Genomic DNA, 20853 nt, shown 5'->3' on the forward strand with positions numbered 1-20853 from the left:
CGCGCATCGAACCCAGGCCCGCTGCATCGCAGTCACACGTGCTGACCACTAAGACAAAGAGGCAGACATTAACGTTAGGAATTAAGTGCCAAAGAACTTCAAGAAATATTGGCTTAAGGATGAATAAAAAAAAAGCAAAAATCAGAAGGCAGCCTTCACTAACGAGACATACAATGCACATCTTAATCTGTGGGATCCAAGATAGTCAGATTCAAAACCGAAATCGACCATCTTCAATAAAAATAAAATACCTCTGTGTATCAGATAATGCAGTTTTTAACCTTCATCTAAGCTATACAGCGTAGCCTACACAAAATACTGAAAAATGAGAGCATGTCAGTCCCGTCTTACCAACGGGATTGCAGAAGGTTTCATTCAAAAACCAGTAACATACCAAAAGAAATAATACAAGACGTTCTAAAGTTTATGGCTGAAGTTCCCAATATAACATAAGAGATTGCCGGAAAATGTTTTTATTATAGTTTGTGATGATAGTAGGTTTGTATACAGAGATATTCTAGAAATAATTCCAAATAAACCATTCCAGCATTTTATAGTTTCATCTGTACTGAATACCATAAGATGAAACGGGCTACCCTTCCTGGTACCAAAAGTGATACATTCACCAATTGTTACAAGACAGCATTTCTAACAGTCGTCTTACAAAGAAAAAGATGAGTTAACGAAATAAGTCCATTACAAATTTATAAAATGTAAACTTCCACGCCCGGAAATGTCACAATTAATAAAATGTTCGGGTCTATTAAGCCGTGGTCGAGTAGATTTCACCTTAAAACCCAACATTTCGTCCCCATCTGTAGAGAATATTTTCAAGGGGAATCCCCCTTGAAAATTTCTTAGACGAACTAGAAATATACATTCACACACTGAGTTCACTCTACTACATTATAAAAGAGTAACTGTAGTTTACTATCAAACGATTTCCACAGAATTATCTTAGGGTGTGCCCACAAGTTAAACACAATATGTACCTCCAACTATGAGAACTCTAAACACGAATATCCTTACTGCAATAAAAAAAAAAACACCTGCACAACTTAACACCCCAACAGCTACCATAGAAGAAAATTAACAGAAATGAAAACATCACACTACATAGACACTAAGAGTAGCCCAATAAAAATATATGTTTTCTTATGCTTCCTATGACACACTAAAATTGTAACTTACTGTAATGCCCTCAACGAACTGCAAAACTGAAAATATGACCTAATATTCTACATACATATATGTGTGTATATATATATATATATATATATTTCTAATTTACAATATGCATTGACGGCTCGATCATGTTTTGACAAAATTTCACTCACAATTACTGGAAAGGAAAGAAAAACAAAAAAGATCCCCTTGAAACAACTTGTCCTGTATTCCTCAAATAGTAAGTTCGCTCTTATAGAGAAGCCCTTTTTCTGTTTACAGTTGTATACAGATGCTACACTTCAAATTTTATCAAATGCAAGCACATTAACGTGTTTTTGCTATCCACACTGTATATAAAAAAGGGCACTAAATACTCAAATAACCATGCACAGTCCAGGAGTGGACAGTATGCTGCTGACGAATATGTTACTGTAACTGAAAAAGTTGGCCATCAGAATATGGCATGATAGTCCTAAATCGGTAGTGCTACTAAAATAAAAGTTTTTGAAAGAGCTTGTGGTTGGTTGTGTTCTTTATCAACAACCCTTAACGGCCGCAGAGTTCAAGATCCAGCATAGATGGATTAAAATTCAGTATTTTAGTAACGAAAATTTTTATTTGATAAATAAACATGACTTTTCAGAATTTGATTGAAAGAGTGCTGAATACATACGTAGTAAATTTCTCGTGCTTACGTTGTACACTATGTCATCAAAAGTATCCGGACACCACCAGAAACAAACTTTTTCATATTAGGTGCAGTGTGCTGCCACCTACTGCCAGGTACTTCATATCAGAGACCTCAGTACTCATTAGACACGTAGGAGACCAGAATGAGGCGCTCCGCGGAACTCACGTATTTCGAACGTAGTCAGGTATTGGATGTCACTTACATTATACGTCTGTACGCGAGATTTGCACACTCCTAAACATCCGTAGGTCCACTGTTTCCGATGTGATAGTGAAGTGGAAACCTGAAGGGACACGTACAGCATAAAAGCGTACAGGCCGACCTCGTCTGCTGACTGACAAAGATCGCGATAGTTGAAGAGGGCAGTAATGTGTAATAGGCAGACATCTATCCAGACCATCACACACGGATTCAACACTGCATCAGGATCCACAGCAAGTACTATGACAGTTATGCGGGAGGTGAGAAAGCTTAGATTTCATGGTCGAGAGGCAGCTCTTAAGCCACGCATCACGCCGGTAAATGCCAAACGACGCCTCGCTGGGTGTAAGGAGCGTAAGCATTGGACGATTGAACAGTGGGGAAACGTTGTGTGGAGTTACGAATTCCGGTACATAATGTGGCGATCCGATGGAAGGGTGTGGGTATGGCGAATGCCCAGTGAGCGTCACCTGCCAGCGTGTGTCGTGCCAACAGTAAAATTCGGAGGCGGTGGTTTTATGGTTTAGTCGTGTTTGTCATGGAGGGGGCCTGCACCCCTTGTTGTTTTGCGTGGCACTGTCACAACACAGGCCTACATTGATGTTTTAAGCACCTCCTTCCTTCCCACTGTTTAAGAGAAATTCGGGGATGGCGATTGCATCTTTCAACACGATCGAGCATCTGTTCATAATGTGACAGAGTGGTTACACGACAATAACATCCCTGTAAGGGACTGGCCTGCACAGAGTCCTGGTCTGAATCGTATAGAATACCTTTGGGATGTTTTGGAACGGCGACTTAGTGCAAGGCCTCACCAATACCACTCCTCAGTGCAGCACTCCGTGAAGAATGGGTTGCCATTCGCCAAGAAACCTTCCAGCACCTGATTGAACGTATGCCCGCTAGAGTGGAAACTGTCGTCAAGGCTAGGGGTCGGCCAACAGCATACTGAATTCCAGCGTTACCGATGGAGGGCGCCACGTACTTGTAATTCATTTTCAGCCAGGTGTCCGGATACTTTTGATCGTATAGCGTAGAAGCACAGCGATCGAAGGATTGTCTTACAGGTTCATGCGGCGCATTTCTTGTTTACTTTTGGTGAATCTCGCAATTACATAGTCCGTCTCAACACTAATCTCTCTGTGAATGTAGAGCAAAGCAAAGTAGGCCTGTCAGTCGGTCTTGGTCCGTATTTGACTGCGTGATGAAATATCTGCACAGTGTCATCCATCATGTTGTCAAGAATAGATATGTATACAGAGAATCTCAAATATTCTGCATCCGAAGTAGCTCTGAAATGCGACGATAGGTGTATCAATTCGCTGAATGTCCTTAGGTTAGTTAGGTTTAAGTAGTTCTAAGTTCTAGGGGACTAATGGCCTCAGATGTTAAGTCCCATAGTGCACAGAGCCATTTTTAACTTGCATGGGCATGGGTGCGTGTGTTGTCCTTAGCGTAAGTTAAAGTTATATTAAGTAGTGGGTAAGCCTAGGGACCGATGGCCCCAGCCGTTTGGTCCCATAGGAACTTACCACAAATTTCCAAAAAAAATTTTATGTAAGTGCTGTTAGAGAAAATAAAGATATACCTTGTACTCTACTGTACATAACTGTACTGTAATTTGCTGTATTCGGGCGAAATTCTGTTCAAGGACAAGTACAGTACAGCAGACGATTTCCTAAGAAACCATCGCCTTCTCGCTGGATGTTTGGTCTTCTCAGTTCTCGTCTAAGTGAAACGCGAAGTTTAAATGTAAGACTTCGAAAGCGTCTACAACACGAACAGACGAAGTTGCTGAAGTCGCTACTCTCGCTGCCGTAGCCTTGAAGCCTCAAGTCAGAACACGACGAATTCAACGTGAAATTGTTGTCTCAAAAACAAGTGCACATCGCATCCTGAAATGTCATAAATTCCATCCTTACCATGTTCATTTACACCGAGAACTTCATGGATTTTTGTCATTGGGCTCAGCAACAACTTCTGACTAATCCTAATTTCTTCTCAGATGTTCTTTTTACCGACGAGTCGTCATTCTCCCACAAAGTAATAGTCAATATGATAAATATACATTATTGCTCCACCAGTAATCCACGATGGCTACGAAAGGTAGAGCATCAACATCCATGGAACGTTAACACATTTGAGATACCATTATCGGACATTTCTTCCTACATGGCAATCAAAATGACAGACAATTTGCCCGATTTTTAAGACACGCTGTTCCTGTTCTCTTGGAAGCCATACCTCTGAACCAGAGGATGGTCATGTGGTATCAGTATGATGGATGCCCCGCACATTATGCCTTACGAGCCTGACGGACTCTGGTCTGTAAATACCCTAGTAGGTGGGTTGGACGTGGTGAGCCAGTTAGTTGGCCTGCCCAGTCTCCGGACCTTAGACCACTGGATTCCTTTCTCTGGGGAACAGTCAAGTATGCTGTCTACCAAAATGTCCCTCAACACCAGATAACATGTTGCAATGCATTATTGATGCTTATACAGCCGTCGCAGAGGAAGTAGTAGCACGATGTAGGGTGTCCGTCATCCACAGATTGACCCTATATACAAATGCTAATGGTCACAATTATGAGACTGAGCAAGGTGGCGGAGTGGTTAGCACACTTTACTGGAATTCAGGAGGATGGACCAGCGTCCGCCCATGCCGATTTAAATTTTCCATGATTTCCCTAAATCGCTTCAGGCAAATGCCATATGGGTCCTTCGAAAGGACGCGGCCGATTTCCTTCCCTAATCCGAACTTCTACTTCGTCTCTAATGACCTCGTTGTCGACGGGACGTTCAACGCTAATCTCACTTTGAGCATGTGAAGTAAACGCTCTGCGTTTCGTGTAGTGGTAATATCACAGTAAAAGTTACTACAAATGCCATGTTACTTGTGTACTGCCATAAGTACCGTAATACTGTCCTGTACAATAACAAGATCCAATGACAGTACAGTGCAGTACTGCTGCATTGAATGTTTAAAGGTGATTTGTAAAATGTTCAAACGCGCCTTGAAGAGGTTATTAGTTAATGAAATGCACTGAATTGATATTTAAATCAGATAAGTTATGTATTATTTACCATTTGCATAGCTACTAGTTTCAGGATAAAATGATACAGTGTGATACATTTTTGAATAGCTCTTGGAGAGGATAAGTGTATTCTTGAATAAAATTTACATGGCCCGATTTAAAAAATTTAGCCTCTACCCCGTATCTCCTACATCCATGGGGATACATAAAACGTAGTCCCTTCGCAACAACTACCCAGTGATGTTAGAAAACACTGGATGAAACAATTTTTCATTGAACGCATCAGAAGAAAAGCTATTTTGGGTGAACAAGATAAACGGGACACACTGTGTTAACAGAGACTACAGAACTCTAAAAATATTGACGCTCGTTCAATGTATCGAGCAATATTTAGTGTTTAACAATAAGGTGTGGCTAAAGTTTTAGGGAAAATTCCTCATACATAAAGGAAGAAAATATGCTACATGGACATGAGTTCGTAAGCACTTTATTTTCATGTTAGGTGTCAGTTTCTCAACTCTTTAACATATTAATTATACGAAACACTCAGCAGAAGAACGTATCAGCACAGTATGAAACACTTTCCTAAATTAAATGTTCAAAGTGCTCTCCGTTAGCAAGGATATTAGCATCAACCCGCCGTCGCATTAACTTCCTGATGCGTTGGTGTATTCCTGGAGAATTGCGTATTGTTGATGCTAGATACTTGATCCTGGTAGAGCAGTGAGGTTAATGGCATATCAAAAAAAGCAGTGAAGCGACTCACGTCTCAACATTGCCTTATTTCCATTGGATCAACGAACCCTGGTGGTGAACTTAAGAATCATAACTTACTGTGCATTTTAACGTGATCATTTCATGTAAGAAAACGTTTCATATAATGAGAATACTTTCTGTGTCTATGTCTTCTGCATGATTAATGTGATTATGAAGAGAAATAGAAAATCAGCTCTAACATTTTATTGCTGTATGCCTGAAGAATGTTCCCCGAAAGTTTGGCCACATATTTTTGTTACATCCAGTATTGTACAGTTTAAGGCGATATTGAGCAATAAACAGCACTTCCTGCTGACACATCTTGATTTGCAGACATGTAAACAACTTATACAGCGATTCCATATGAACATGGATACATCAAGAAAGACACATGGAAGGAATCATTTGTTTACACGCATTCGGGGGAGTAGTTTGATTATACATTTAATACTTATTCATGCATTAGCTGAAGAGACTACTGAATCCGAATTTTCAAAGTCCCACCAAAATTTAGACCCGGAAATGGAGCAAAATGAAAGAAAAAAGTACGAGAAAACGGGAAATTATGGGGTTTTTGGCTGATAACTCGAAAACGGCGCAATTTTCAGCCAAGTTTTCTGCTTATGAAAATAAAGATAGTAACATTTCCCATAAAATAGGCCTACGTAACGTTTTTCGTCAGACCACTCATATGGCGCGTAGCGCGTGTTGAAGTAAGAGCGATTTGAAAGTTGAGATGTGCCATCTCGAGACCTTCCCCCCTGGGTGGGCACGGCTAGCTACTCTTGTAGCTGCCGAAAAACGGGTCTGCACTCTGTGTCAACTGCGATACGGTTTGAGAGAATGTCAGCTACCTAGACTCACAAATCTTAGAAGAAGCCGTGTTGGAAGTTGGGGAGGAATAGGAGACTGAGATGAGGACTGCTACAGATGAAGGTAAACAATATTACACACTGTTGTTATTATAATTTTTCGTTGTGAAATCTCATGCCCCATTATTGTAAGAAACAATGTCGTTGGCTTCAACTCTAATTTATTATAATTAGAATAGATAAATAATACATACCTATTAACTAGTATGAACTGAAATTAGTCATCTATTATCTTACTTAGCTGTAAGTTACCCATATATATTCTCATTCTGAGACGAATCAACATTGCCTTCATTGCCAAGTGGAGCACTAAGCTCGAAGAGAGTGAAGCATCTTTGAAATTTCTTTAACATATCATATAAATAATATAATATTTTGGTAATTATTATTTTTACCAAATGGCAAATAAAGCACAATTATGTTATTTACGTAAGTTACATGAACACCTCTTAATTGTACGAATCATGAGAGCTTCCATTTTATCGTTTAAACGACTACCGTAACATATTGAGGAATGAGAAGTGGGATTTTGGTAGTGACGCTCGAAATTATATTAACTTCAACATGCAATACACACGGTGCGTTTGGTCTGACGAAACAAGTATCTGAGACCTGGAATGAGATTTTCACTCTGCAGCGTAGTGTGCGCTGATATGAAACTTCCTGGCAGATTAAAACTGTGTGCCCGACCGAGACTCGAACTCGGGACCTTTGCCTTTCGCGGGCAAGTGCTCTACGATGGTAGAGCACTTGCCCGCGAAAGGCAAAGGTCCCTAGTGCGAGTCTCGGTCGGGTATACAGTTTTAATCTGCCAGGAAGTTTCATATCTGAGACCTGTTTTGTAGGAGATGTTTTCCTTTCATAAACAAACAAGTTTGACGAAAATTCGTTCTTTCCGAGTTATAAGCGAAATATAAAAATATGTCCCCTTTTCGTGTTTTTCCATTTTTGACTCATTTCCGGGCCATAATTTTTGTGTGACTTTGAAAATTCTGGTTCAGCACCCTCTAAAACTGAAGAAAGCTTGTGAAAAAGCTTCTAGAAGACTTTCCAGTAAGAATCTCCTTTTAATTCGACTAGTCATCTGACTCTGCTGCAAGTTCTGTTAGTATGGCAGTGTGCAGAACATCTTCCAAGCCTCTTTTTCGGTCATCACCTCTTCCTCTGGTTCTCCTTTTTGCAGCAAGTAGCGATTGTAAATCGTGATACATGAGAGTTTTGCATCATCGAACGCTGACATGTTCGCTACGAAGGCATTTCTAATCGACGCCTTCCGGGCATAAATATCGCACAGTAATGTTATTCCGTTCTTGGCCTCGCACTTTCGCGGGTGGCCGAGCGGTTCTAGGCGCTATAGTCTGGAACCGCGCGACAGCTACGGTCGCAGGTTCGAATCCTGCCTCGGGCATGGATGTGTATCATGTCCTTAGGTTAGTAAGGTTTAAGTGGTTCTAAGTTCTAGGGGACTGATGACCTCAGAAGTTAAGTCCCATAGTGCTCAAAGCCATTTTTTCGTAACAGCTGGCAACAGTTACAGATTTGACACCAGTCTTGTAGTTCATTGAGCGTAGCATTACACAACTTTTTATCATTTTTTTCACGAAACACATCTTACAGTGAATAGTATGTAGATTTTCAAATTTCAGCGGTCCGCTCAAATTACAGGAGTAATGTAACATTAGTAGTATCGGCTCAAAGGCTGCATCCCTCATTTCGTCACAGCGTTTTGGCCCCGGAGAACAACCTTTAGAGCTGACCTCCGTTGTTTTCAACTCTGTAAACAGTAAAGCTCGTTATCTACCACGCCAATAGCCTATTATGAGCAATACAGCACCTTACGATGCTGCAGCTCACTCAGGTGACGGAAGAAAGACGGTAGTCACTGGCTTTCAAAAGGTTCCGTAATTTTCACCGTCATTTCTAGTACACTAAGTGTCCATCACAAGCAATGTAGCCTTTTTTTATTATGCTTTTTTTCAATAAAATCGTACAAATAAAGGCTCATACCGTTTAATACTCTATAGTGTTATAATTTTTTATATAATAGCTTCTGAAATATCTTACGCAGACACTAATATATTTGAAGCATTTGGTTATCACTGGATCTTCCTCTTCGCCTTTCTGAGCTTCATCACGTAAGCTTTCCCACAAAGTGCAGGCATTCGTACAGTCCGCAAAGGCAGACGTCTATTTTATGGTTCAAAATGGTTCAAATGGCTCTGAGCACTATGGGACTTAACCTCTGAGGTCATCAGTCTCCCAGAACTACTTAAACCTAACTAACCTAAAGACATCAAACACATCCATGCCCGAAGCTGGAGCGGTAGCACAGTCCCAGACTGAAGCGCCTAGAACCGCTTGGTCACTGCGGCCGGCCGTCTATTTTATCAAATGGGGACTATATTCTTACTTAAATAGCGTTTTTTCTAGCAGTAATAATATCTGCTGGATCAAAACTTACTACTTCTGTATACCTCCATTAAACTTGTTTACAAGACAGATTCAATTCTGTTTTCTTCTTATCATCGAGAAGCGTGGTTTCCATCAACAGATAAGCTAATTATTCTTAGCTTTCTGTTAATGAACCAACAACTCAACTAAATGTTAACAGGAGTGTATATGATCTTCTCGTTGCGTATTTTGCAGAATGCTTTTCTAGGCAAGTCTCCTGAAGTTTCCTCCACAGTCCACCTTTTGTTTTCCATATCTTCTATTTAAAATGTTCTTTAACCTGTTTCCATCTATGCAGTCTCATATTCTGCCTCTTCCACTTTTAGTGACTACCTGGTCACTAACACCACTATTCAAGTAATATCACGTTTCTACATTCTAATGGCTCACAAAAAGTGAATGAAATACACAATTCGAGTTTGTTCGATCCTATTAATCTAACAAACATCGAAGATTGTTTGGATTGTGTATTAATTCATATAAAAATTTTCACCATACCTACAGGACTCAAGTAACAGTGTTTACTCACTGATGTATAACATCTATGTGACATTTCGGCCTTCATTCTAAATAGGAGGAGAAGAATGACGATTGGGTTGTGTGTTAAATACACACAAATTCTAAAACTTGTCTCCACCTACAGCCATAAAATCATCGTAACAAACACAGGCAACAAGCAATGCACCACTGTCTCGGTACAGACTGAATTTGGATCCAGCAGAAATTTTACATCTTTGACACCTTCGTAGCGCGTAATACCACCCCCTCATATTCTGAAGGCAACATTTAGGCTATCTTTGAATTCATTAGATCAACTTCGAGCTAATTTTCAGTGATAAACAACATAGTGGAGCTACTGTAAGTTTTCAAAACTTGTTCATTATTACACTGGTCAACAAAAGTTTGGAATACTAACGTAAAATGTAGCCTACGATATTAGAGGTCTCACTGGCTTAGGCACTTCATGCATTATCCACTTAGACCCCATATACTGGACCGTGTTCACTGCTGGCATACTTTGTGCCCGTTTCCCAGTCATGTAAACATACCGCTGCCGCAGTGGCTCACCGTGAGCACTACAGTACCAACAACAGCTTCATTAATTTTGTGTACAGCACTGCAGTAACATGTCACGTAGCGGTGTAAGACTTTGATAGAGTCAGGATAGTGGCTATACTTTCAGCAAAAAATCGTTGCTGCTCGGTTATATGTCACTTAAAGTGGTGTGTCTAAGGTGTAGAGACAGTACAGAGAGACGAGAAATATGAACGATAAACCTCACAGTGGTCGTCCTTGTATGACAACACCAATGCAGAATGGTTTCCTCCAACTGTCGGCTCGCAGGCGCCCAACATCAACAGCCAGAAATATTGGAAATAACTTCTCTTGAGCAACAGGAATTTGTATCTCACACCAAACAGTGCGTAGAAGAAATATTGGAAATAACTTCTCTTGAGCAACAGGAATTTGTATCTCACACCAAACAGTGCGTGGAAGATTGTTTCAGGGTGGTCTTCATTCCAGAAGACCAGTGAGAAGTTTTGCACTGAATCAACGGAACCGACGCAATCGAACGACCTGGGCTTTTGCACATCTGCCTTGGACCATTGCAGAATGGAGTGATATATGTTTTCTGACGAGACCAGGATTGGTGGGCGACGGGACACTGGACGTGTTAGTGTTTGGCAAAGTGCTAGAAGACACTAGGAACGCTGATACTTTCAGGAAGTCCTTCTGTTTGGAGGTGGAAGTGTAATGTTCTGAGAGGCAATAATAATGGGATAGCGGACTCCTCAGATTCCCATTTACGGCAATTTGACTGGTAGTCGATGCTTGGGAGACGTCCTACAAACGATGGTAAGGGCCCTACAAACGTGAAGTCGGTGACAACTTCATCCTAGTCGATGACAATCCAAGAATGCACCGTACTCCAGTAGTATCTCGGTATCTTCAAAGATGCAACATCAACCGAATCCATTGGCCAGCACAGCCCCGAGACATGGATGCAATTGATCATGCATGCGGCTGGTCCCGGCGGAGGTTCGAGTCCTCCCTCGGGCATGGGTGTGTGTGTTTGTCCCTAGCATAATTTAGGTTAAGTAGTGTGTAAGCTTAGGGACTGATGACCTTAGCAGTTAAGACCCATAAGATTTCACACACATTTGTACATTGTTTTTTGATCATGCATGGGACCCGTTGGAGGTGGCCACTGCACAGCGTCCGACTCCACCTGACAGTCTTCTGGACCTCACGGAAGTTGCCACTGAAGAGTGGAGCCTCATACCCAAAGACAAACGTGATGGTCTCATCCAGAACGGGCCTCGCTAAGTGCAAGAACTCATCCGTGTGCGGGGAGGACATACTACTAAAGACCGGCACTCATCATCATGAGATAAAGATTTTCACTATTTTTGTTTTTAAGATGTACACTTATGAGAGAGGGTGCTTGTGTTGTAACGATTTTTTGTAACTAACCAAAATCGTTCATGTTTTCAGAAGTAATTATGTTTATTTTGTTAATGAGGTATTGTACAAACATCAATAGGTGTACTATAAGAAGTCAGTGTATTCAACTCTATAGTATTCCAAACTTTTGTTGAGGTGTGTATTTTGATCTCCATTCTGAGAGGGGAGCAACCACGTCAGTTCCATCTGAGAGTGTGTTAAACGGAGAATACAGCAGCAAAATAATTTGCAAACAAGCATTTTTTAACCTTTTTATGAATGCATCAAGTGAGCTGTGTGCATGATAACAACCACCAAAAGGTACCCGATATTGCCTATAGGTGATAACAGGAGCACCCATATCATAGATCATGTGCCTATTTGCCCATCAGTCTTTAAATTCGTTTATCTCAATTTCACTATGGTTCAGTACCTTTTATCGAGTCTCCCTCCAAGTCTAATACTGCATTTGAGCTTCAATTCGTCCAAGGACAAGACCAGTAGCAAAAGTGCAGGCACCGACTCACAGATGGAAAAGTAAGCAGTGTATAGCATTGACCAACTCTTCAAGTAGGAGCGCTAGGATTTTAATCAATTGTAAGGAACAAAAGGAATTTACTCGTGCCCAAACAAGTAATACTGCTCGGTACAAGAGACCTGCCACCAAAACTCCTAAGTAAGTTACTGGATCAAGACGCAAGGTTTCCACTTCTCAAATCAGCGACCATTCCGAAGAAGAACCTCGACTAGTCGATTAGTCGGCGAAGATCGTCACCTGCACGTTTTACCAAGAAAAAAAACTCGAGCGGCAGGCATGAATAGGTAACATGCTTTTCATGTATCAATTCGAGCTATAAATTCATCGACATAGATGAAAGAATGACATACGAGTGAACATCTGTCTAGACAAATTACTTTAATTTACGTTTCTTTAATTGATCAGTTTTATATAAATACACTCCTGGAAATTGAAATAAGAACACCGTGAATTCATTGTCCCAGGAAGGGGAAACTTTATTGACACATTCCTGGGGTCAGATACATCACATGATCACACTGACAGAACCACAGGCACATGGACACAGGCAACAGAGCATGCACAATGTCGGCACTAGTACAGTGTATATCCACCTTTCGCAGCAATGCAGGCTGCTATTCTCCCATGGAGACGATCGTAGAGATGCTGGATATAGTCCTGTGGAACGGCTTGCCATGCCATATCCACCTGGCGCCTCAGTTGGACCAGCGTTCGTGCTGGACGTGCAGACCGCTTGAGACGACGCTTCATCCAGTCCCAAACATGCTCAATGGGGGACAGATCCGGAGATCTTGCTGGCCAGGGTAGTTGACTTACACCTTCTAGAGCACGTTGGGTGGCACGGGATACATGCGGACGTGCATTGTCCTGATGGAACAGCAAGTTACCTTGCCGGTCCAGGAATGGTAGAACGATGGGTTCGATGACGGTTTGGATGTACCGTGCACTATTCAGTGTCCCCTCGACGATCACCAGTGGTGTACGGCCAGTGTAGGAGATCGCTCCCCACACCATGATGCCGGGTGTTGGCCCTGTGTGCCTCGGTCGTATGCAGTCCTGATTGTGGCGCTCACCTGCCCGGCGCCAAACACGCATACGACCATCATTGGCACCAAGGCAGAAGCGACTCTCATCGCTGAAGACGACACGTCTCCATTCGTCCCTCCATTCACGCCTGTCGCGACACCACTGGAGGCGGGTTGCACGATGTTGGGGCGTGAGCGGAAGACGGCCTAACGGTGTGCGGGACCATAGCCCAGCTTCATGGAGACGGTTGCGAATGGTCCTCGCCGATACCCCAGGAGCAACAGTGTCCCTAATTTGCTGGGAAGTGGCGGTGCGGTCCCCTACGGCACTGCGTAGGATCCTACGGTCTTGGCGTGCATCCGTGCGTCGCTGCGGTCCGGTCCCAGGTCGACGGGCACGTGCACCTTCCGCCGACCACTGGCGACAACATCGATGTACTGTGGAGACCTCACGCCTCACGTGTTGAGCAATTCGGCGGTACGTCCACCCGGCCTCCCGTATGCCCACTATACGCCCTCGCTCAAAGTCCGTCAACTGCACATACGGTTCACGTCCACGCTGTCGCGGCATGCTACCAGTGTTAAAGACTGCGATGGAGCTCCGTATGCCACGGCAAACTGGCTGACACTGACGGCGGCGGTGCACAAATGCTGCGCAGCTAGCGCCATTCGACGGCCAACACCGCGGTTCCTGGTGTGTCCGCTGTGCCGTGCGTGTGATCATTGCTTGTACAGCCCTCTCGCAGTGTCCGGAGCAAGTATGGTGGGTCTGACACACCGGTGTCAATGTGTTCTTTTTTCCATTTCCAGGAGTGTATGTTTCACACATATGAATTTGTGACTGGTAATGTCTATGGATTTGTTTTACTACATTAAATCGATCTGTTATATTTTATTGTAGTCCCTATATTTAGTGAAAATACGTTATAACATAAAAAAACTTTTTCAGTTGTTTTCAATGAAACTATTTATGCATCCCTGTATTGACGTTGCAATCAGATTCACATTACATAAACAGGAAAACATTAACAGATTCTCCTAATTTCGCATGGCAGGTGGTGTCAGGAACAGGAGTAAGTGGAATTAGCAAGTTTTTGAAAGTACTCATTTTCTGTTTTCCTTTTTTTTCTTCAAATCGATGAATAACTTTATCCAAGGAAGGATCAGAAGGGAATCGGTTCTATAAAAATAGAATAGGATATTTTTCTGCACTATTTATTGAGTTTCCACTTTATTTTTCCGACAATGACAGAGAAATGGCAAAAAAATATGTGGTTGATATTTAGGACACTTACCCTAAACTTTCTTGTTGCATATCTCTGGCAGGTATTCTGAAATGTATGAATACCATAACACTACAAGAGCATGAGAAGACTGTATGATGACGATCGACTGTGAAATGAGCAGGTCATGGAGTTTCAGCTACTGGGAAAGATTTGATAAAATAAACTTTACTGCTGAATGCGTTTGGATGAAATAGTTTTTAACGAGTATATGGTTATTAGTGCTAGAATGTTACTTTTGAGTAATGAAACCTGCAAAAAATAATTCAGTGGCTGAAACAAAGAATTAGAGCTGGCCATTCGCTTGTAAGGGCACTCGAGAGACAAATGTTGGGGAACATTGGAAAAGGGAGATGGCTCCTACTGTGGGACTCATTAGTACACTACTATGCCTAAAGTGAGAAACTTAGATTCCTGCTGGCAGGTCGCAAAATTATTTCACCAGAAATGTAATCGATGATGATGATACAGACCATTGCTGTAAACCGAGCGAGATGGCGCAGTGGTTAGCACACTGGACTCACATTCGGGAGGACGACGGTTCAATCCCGCGTCCGGCCATCCTGATTTAGGTTTTCCGTGATTTCCCTAAATCGCTCCAGGCAAATGCCGGGATGGTCCCTTTCAAAGGGCACGGCCGACTTCTTTCTCCATCCTTCCCTAATCCGATGAGACCGATGACCTCGCTGCCTGGTCTCCTCCTCCAAAACAACCCAACCCATTGCTGTAAAACGCAGCCCAGCTACAACATTCACACAGGCAAACCTACCAGAAAGAAATGTTAGCATCTTACATGCACAAAATGGAAGCCATCAGTTGCTTGATGTTCACCCTGGGATGCAGCACATAGTAATAATGTGCCCTAAAGCACCCAAGTGAAGGTCTGAATCCCATTGTTCTGTTGCGGCGCAGAAAGATGTCACTGGTGAATGCAAAATTTTCTGAAAGTTTTCTGCAGCCAGGTCTAAACAAGTCAAACCAGTGTAGCAATAGTAATGACATACAGGCAGAGAGCCGATACTGCCAATAATATGACACCCTCTGGAAACTGTTGCGGCTACCCCGCGAGGTCTAGGGCAACTTGCCACGGTTCGCGCGTCTCCCCCCGTCAGAGGTTTGAGTCCTCCCTCGGGAATGGGTGTGTGCATTGTCCTTAGTATAAGTTCGTTTAAGTTAGATTAAGTAGTGTGTATGCCTAAGGACCTATGACCTCAGCAGTTACTTACCACAAATTTTTTGTAATTAACCAAAATCGTTCATGTTTTCAGAAGTTTTGACAGCACAGCATAATGCTGCAAGAAGGATAGATGTTCCATAAGAACGCCTATCAGCCTACTGACATGGGAATAAACATCAAACTGTAGGCCTGAAAGCCACGGTTGTGACACCAAGGTGCGGCAAAGAACGCTAATGAGCCTAGAAAACGAGAAAACGAAGACAAATGTGCTCATACTCGGCGTGAAATGATGCATTGCTACAGACAGACAGTAATAAACACTCAGGCTTCCAAGCCCATATCCTATTCGTTAACAGTGAGCCAGCTATGATTCAGACCCTGCGATGTGCTGCCTATCATTCACCGGAAGACTTCTATCCCCGGGATTGTTACCTGTCCAGTCTGTCGAACATGGTGGCTGTGATCTGCTAACATATCATCCACTGATGTAAAGTATTTGGGACTTCTTCCTCTAGCGTGCTGAGAGCTGAACTGATGGTGTTTGCTGCACCATCAACCCGTAACTGTGTCCAGGAGATGAGCTAAAGGTTGCTGCTCCCAACATGCATCAATGAGCAGACATCAGTGCCTATGGCCTACCTCTGGTGGAGAGGTGATGCCATAACTGTGCACTACTATCTACTTCACATGCAGAGCTGCTGGAGTTTACTTGGGTACACCCCTCCAATGTCCACAAGAGTGACTTAGTAATAAGCAGTCTACTGTCTGGTGGCCGACATTATTGTACGAGCTGCACCTACCATCTGCTTCCCTGCATGTTATCACAGTATACGTGATTTTCCACACTGGCGACAACAGCCTCAAGAGACTGCTGAGTACACACATCAGTCCCTTCTACTCTGCTTGATGTATTTGGAGACTTTGTTGCTGCTGCTGTGGAGAAGATGATTCCGTTGTAACACTTTACTTGAATAAATATATGTCTTTCTGCTGCTATTTTATTATCGAACATAGTACCAATTGGCCTTCACAACCATACTTCATGCCTGGCCTTCTTTCAACTGTAAGGCTCTCAGCCCAGGCTCTTAGAGTTCTCTTTGTCTCAAAGTAAATAACGTCTAGGAAAATGTCTCTGAGGTAATTATTGATCACACTGATGCGTCATCGTTTATACTTTTAATCGTCAAATATAATGGAAAACGTTAATAATTTTGATTCAGACAATTCAGAGGAAGTTATTAAATAACTATGGAAAGGAGAACTATCGTCAATTTAGCTGTCATCCAAAACAGATAAATTTTATGGAAATAAAAGGATTTTTGATGTACACTCGACAGCAAAAAAAGTGGGTCACCCCTGAATTCCGACGTGTAGGCTGCACCTGAATGTATGCAACCAACATAGCATATCTGTGTTGCACATAGTCGCAACCCTCCACAGTACAGTCGTTGTAAGATACACAATAGGTACTGCTAGAGACTGGATCCGGATGCAAACCAGAACGTAAAGCCATTGTTAACCAAGCAAAACTTTGTGCCTTATCGAGACTCGATCACTAGGCAGAAAGAGACGTGAAATATTGACGTTTGCACCAGTATCAGTTATCAATTCTCAACTTGAACGTAAATGACGATAATGTTTGTACGAAAGCAGGAACCCTAAATATAGTGTTGCATTGTCAATGAATAAAGGATGCACATGTTTAAAATTGAAATGCCATCATGTAATGCTGGGGACAAGGATGCGAACCCAGCACCTAATCGGATTGTTGAATAAGTACATAAAATCAGAATGTATATATCACAGTTTGTCACCAGTAGTGGGGTTGGTACCTTAAATGACGACTGAAGTTGTATTGCCTGACCAGGATTCGAACCCGGCGCCTACCGCCGTCGTTGTCTAACCAGGAACAGACGAGAAATGTCCAATGTTGGTCCACCATCAGCGAGATGTGCACACGTTTAACTAGAAATAAGGTGACGAAAACGTCTATGCTGACTGCGAGTCGAACGCAGCACACATGGTTATGAAGACACGTTAATAATCAACTTCATATTCAGTAGTAGATAGGAGTAGCATGTTTAGTTGCAAACCTTATAGCCTTACTCATCCCTAGTAACGTGTTGCCTAATATCTGCGATATCATGATGTTAATTTACAAGTGGATTGACTGCCGTAAGGAGCAATGTTCTCTAGTAGTCGTGTATCATTGAGATGTAAATGAAGTGTCTCAGCAGAAAGTAATTTCCGTCGTGCAGCACGTATTGTTTCAGAGACACTGAGTACATGTTATTAGTGCACAAAACGTGTATTATATACTAAGTATATATTATTATTTGGAGAAGCTGCCGCCAAACCTGTTTACTTTTACATTCCGCTTAGTTGTCGTGGTTGAATACAGGTTTTCTTAAGGCTACATCTAATGCACAGCGCTTACAAGAAAGTATAGTTTCTGGCGTCATGCTCTTGCTAGCTAGGTGAAATATTTTGTGGTAGCTATGTTTAAAATGAATGTATTTTTGAAAGTATTGTTCGTCAAATATTTGAATAAATCGTCAACTGTAGGTGTGCCTGCACATGTTATAGCATAATAGCTGTAGCTGCGTTAGTTTGTACTACAGACTTGTGTAGGTTAGGTGTAACTTTTGATCCTTCAAGGGGTGATCGTGGCCATGCGGACCGGGTCTGTACCAGCTGCGGCTCGCGAGCTACGGGGCAGTCAGGCTGGCCGAGGCGAGACGCAAGTGAGCGAGCTGGCGGTGGCGTTGGTGGGCCAACAGCCCTGGACGAGACAGCACGGCTGCGCCGCATGCCTCTGCCTCTGCCGCTCCGTTTGACGCAAATTGTTTACCTGCTCTCCTGGAATCAATATAAGAGCGGCAAGCAGGAATACACATCAGGCTGTATGCCGTAATGGCTCACTGGGAGAGGTCTATTCGAGGTAAAGTCAAAAAATGGTTCAAATGGCTCTGAGCACTATGGGACTTAACATCTGAGGTCATCAGTCCCCTAGAACTTAGAACTACTTAAACATAACTAACCTAAGGACATCACACACATCCATGTCCGAGACAGGATTCGAACCTGCGACCGTAGGGTCGCGCGGTTCCAGACTGAAGCGCCTAGAACCGCTCGGCCACTCCGGCCGGCCGAGGTAGAGTCTTCGCTCTCATTGAGGAAGGAGGATGTTCCATCAGAGATGCTGGCAGACGGTATGGCGTACCACATACCACTGCAACGAGATGGTGGAGGATCTGCCTTGAAAGAGGCACCACCAACAGGGCTCCTGGCTCAGGCAGGAAGAGAGTGATCTCACAGCAGGAAGAAAGGGACCTAGTGTCTAGGAGCAGAGAAAATCCCTTTCTAAACGCGAAGCAGTTGCGGCGGGAGACCAACTTCCCCGGCTCCAGTGACACGATTCGCCGAAGGCTGAGGGAGGCTGGACTGCATGTACGACGATCCGCCGTGAAACAAGAGCTCAGCGAAGACAACGTTTTATACCGGCTAGCATTTGCGGAGCTCCATCTGAGGGCGTCTTGGGACAACGTCATTTTCACTGATGAGAAGGTGTTTTCCACCAATAACGACGGTCCACGAATCGTTTACAGGCCGCAAGCGACTCGCCATCGACGCGAATATGGAACCACGACGAGAAGAAATAGCCGGCTATCTGTTACTTGCTGGGGTTGGAATTCTGCAATAGGGGCGGGAATTCTTGACAGGATAGAAGGAAATCTGGACAGCGTGCAGTATGCCCACATATTGGAAAATGTGATGCTTCCGTCAGTGCGAATTCTGTACGCAGAAGAGGACGTCACATTGAAAGAGGACCATTCCCCCATCCAGCAGCGGCTCTCCACGATTGGCGTCAACGTCATGGACTGGGCGCCACAGCGGCTGATATGAACTCCATGGAAAACATGTGGGCTGGGGTTGCCAGAACATTAACAGAGAACTGGCCACGAAACCAACCAACAACTGCGGACGCTCTTTGGGACTGCGTCCTGGAAGCCTGCTTCTTCAGGCTGCTACGTCCGACGGCTTATACATTCTATGCCAAGACGCGTGATAGAAGTACAAAATAATGAAGGACTCTGGATAAAATATTAGAGTTCTTAAAATGTTTTGTTATGTCTTCTTTTTCGTCATTTTTCCTCATTGGGATCTAGTGGAAGATCGCGTGGCAACAGAAAAGATAAAATATGGGTTAGCTTTTCTTTGAGTTGCCCTTTTAATTTAAGTGGATTTCTTTTGAATATACAGTTTGTTAAGTATTCTATTTGGATTTCATTTATACCCTGCCTACATACAAAATAATCAGCGTAGATGGACTCTGTCACCGTAGTTTTTGTTATTTCAAATACGTCTCTCTCTTCCCCTCCATCCATGAATACACCCTCCGTCCTCCAGACAATACACCAACGATTTCATATTATGTTTACTCGCCGCGCGGGATTAGCCGAGCGGTCTGAGGCGCTATAGTCATTGACTGTCAGGCTGGTCCCGGCGAAGGTTCGAGACCTCCCTCGGGCATGAGTGTGTGTGTTTGTCGTTAGGATAATTTTAGGTTAAGTAGTGTGTAAGATTAGGGACTGATGACCTTAGCAGTTAAGTCCCATAAGATTTCACACACATTTGAACATTTATGTTTACTCGTTGTTAATATCTCTTCAATTATCTCTCACTCTCTCTCTCTCTCTCTCTCTCTCTGACACTATCGCCGCAAGTGCCCTTCTATTACACTCCCCCAAAACTTTGTAAACAAATCTAGCAGTTTCCAATGACGCTACATTTTCTCTTTTAATTGCTGCTGTCTTTACTCTCTATCATTCATCTCACCACCTATGAAACCGTATTCTTTGATCTCCCCTTCCCTATAACCCATTCTTCGTTCTGAGAACAGTCCTTCCTTATCTCTCGGTCCTAAGATAAAACGAACTGTGGCACACATCTAAGTAAGCAATACTTTGCAAGCATTTCACGCTTATATTTTGCACTTGCGCACTTCTAACCATTCCCAGATCCCGCCCTCCTTCCTGTTACGCGTCCCTTGACATCTGCATCTACATCTAAATGAATACTCTGCAATTCATAATTATGTGCTTGGCAGGGGATTCTGTGGTCTGGTGGATTAATCTTGTATTGATGTGTAAAACGTGTAGGTTCACATCTCACGTCAGGCGTAGATTTTTAACACACACAAGTAGCTCTCC

Source organism: Schistocerca piceifrons, chromosome X (genome assembly GCF_021461385.2).
Source record: "Schistocerca piceifrons isolate TAMUIC-IGC-003096 chromosome X, iqSchPice1.1, whole genome shotgun sequence".
Taxonomy (NCBI): domain Eukaryota; kingdom Metazoa; phylum Arthropoda; class Insecta; order Orthoptera; family Acrididae; genus Schistocerca; species Schistocerca piceifrons.